At 43.5% G+C, this 1,194-nt stretch overlaps 1 pseudogene; it reads left to right on the top strand.

Annotated features, from left to right (window-relative positions):
- Positions 1–404: 404 nt before the first annotated feature.
- Positions 405–707, top strand: LOC102274025 (V-type proton ATPase subunit e 1 pseudogene; annotated as a pseudogene).
- Positions 708–1,194: the final 487 nt, after the last annotated feature.

Genomic DNA, 1,194 nt, shown 5'->3' on the forward strand with positions numbered 1-1,194 from the left:
GCCAGGACCTACCCAGCGTGCCCTCCGACACACATGCGGCTCCTGCTCTATCTCCTGCTCCAGTGCTGGTCCCCATTGCTCAAACTCATGTCCAGTGATGCTATCTAACCATCTCATCTTCTGCTGTCCCCTTCTCCTTTTGCCTTCCATCTTTCTCAGCACCAGGGTCTTTTCCAATGAGTTGGCTCTTCACATCAGGTGTCCAAAATATTGGAGCTTCAGCTTCAGCGTCAGTCCTCCCAGTAAATATTCAAGGTTGATTTCCTGTAGAATTTACTGGCTTGTTCTCCTTGCAGCCCAAGGGACTCTCAAGAGTCTTCCCTAACACCACAGTTCAAAAGCATCAATTCAGGATGGGATTAAAGTGAGGTAACTTGGCAGGGCTGGCACCTTCCACAGCAACCATGGCATATACTGGCCTCACTGTGTCTCTTACCATGATGAATGTGTTCTGGGGCATCATTAGCTTTCCAGATGCTCTGGTTCATCCCTAAGGATCCCAAGCAGGGAGTTGTTGTCACTATGTTGGTGACTTGTTCCGTTTGCTGCTATCTCTTTTGGCTGATTGCAATTCAGGCCCAACTCAACCCTCTCTTTGGACCACAGTTGAAAATGAAACATTCTGGTACCTAAAGTATCATTGGCCTTTGGGAATTGGCTTGCTCACCAGTACTGAGTCATTGAGGTCATGGAGAGAACTCCTCTAGATGAAAAAACACCTCCATACCCAGACCACATCCCTTGACTCGCCCACTGTGGCCATCAGCTGCCTTGAATTTTCACCCACATTTGAATATCATATTCTACAATGCAGTACTTTTTTCCTGTTGCCCTTTTTATGCTTTGATGAATGATGTGCCTGTTTAAACTATGCTGCGTCTGTAAAATATTTATGTATACTCTTCTGAGATCAAAAGTGCTGTTCTCCTGAGAAATAACATTACTCTCTCTTTGGAATTCTGTGGATTTGAAGATGGCTCCTGCCTGCTCACAACATGAGAATCAGCAAAATGCTTAAAAACTGTTACATGATAATAAGTGTCCAGTGGGGCAGTCAGTAGGAGAACATGTTCAAGGGAAAATCTGTCCCACAAACTTATATCATAGTTTATTATACCAAAGTATGAATGAATTTCAGGATAAATTTCGTATTTCTGCCATTTTTTGGAATAAATTATTTTTCTACTTTCTATG

This window comes from Bos mutus, chromosome 10 (assembly GCF_027580195.1).
Source record: "Bos mutus isolate GX-2022 chromosome 10, NWIPB_WYAK_1.1, whole genome shotgun sequence".
Classification (NCBI taxonomy): domain Eukaryota; kingdom Metazoa; phylum Chordata; class Mammalia; order Artiodactyla; family Bovidae; genus Bos; species Bos mutus.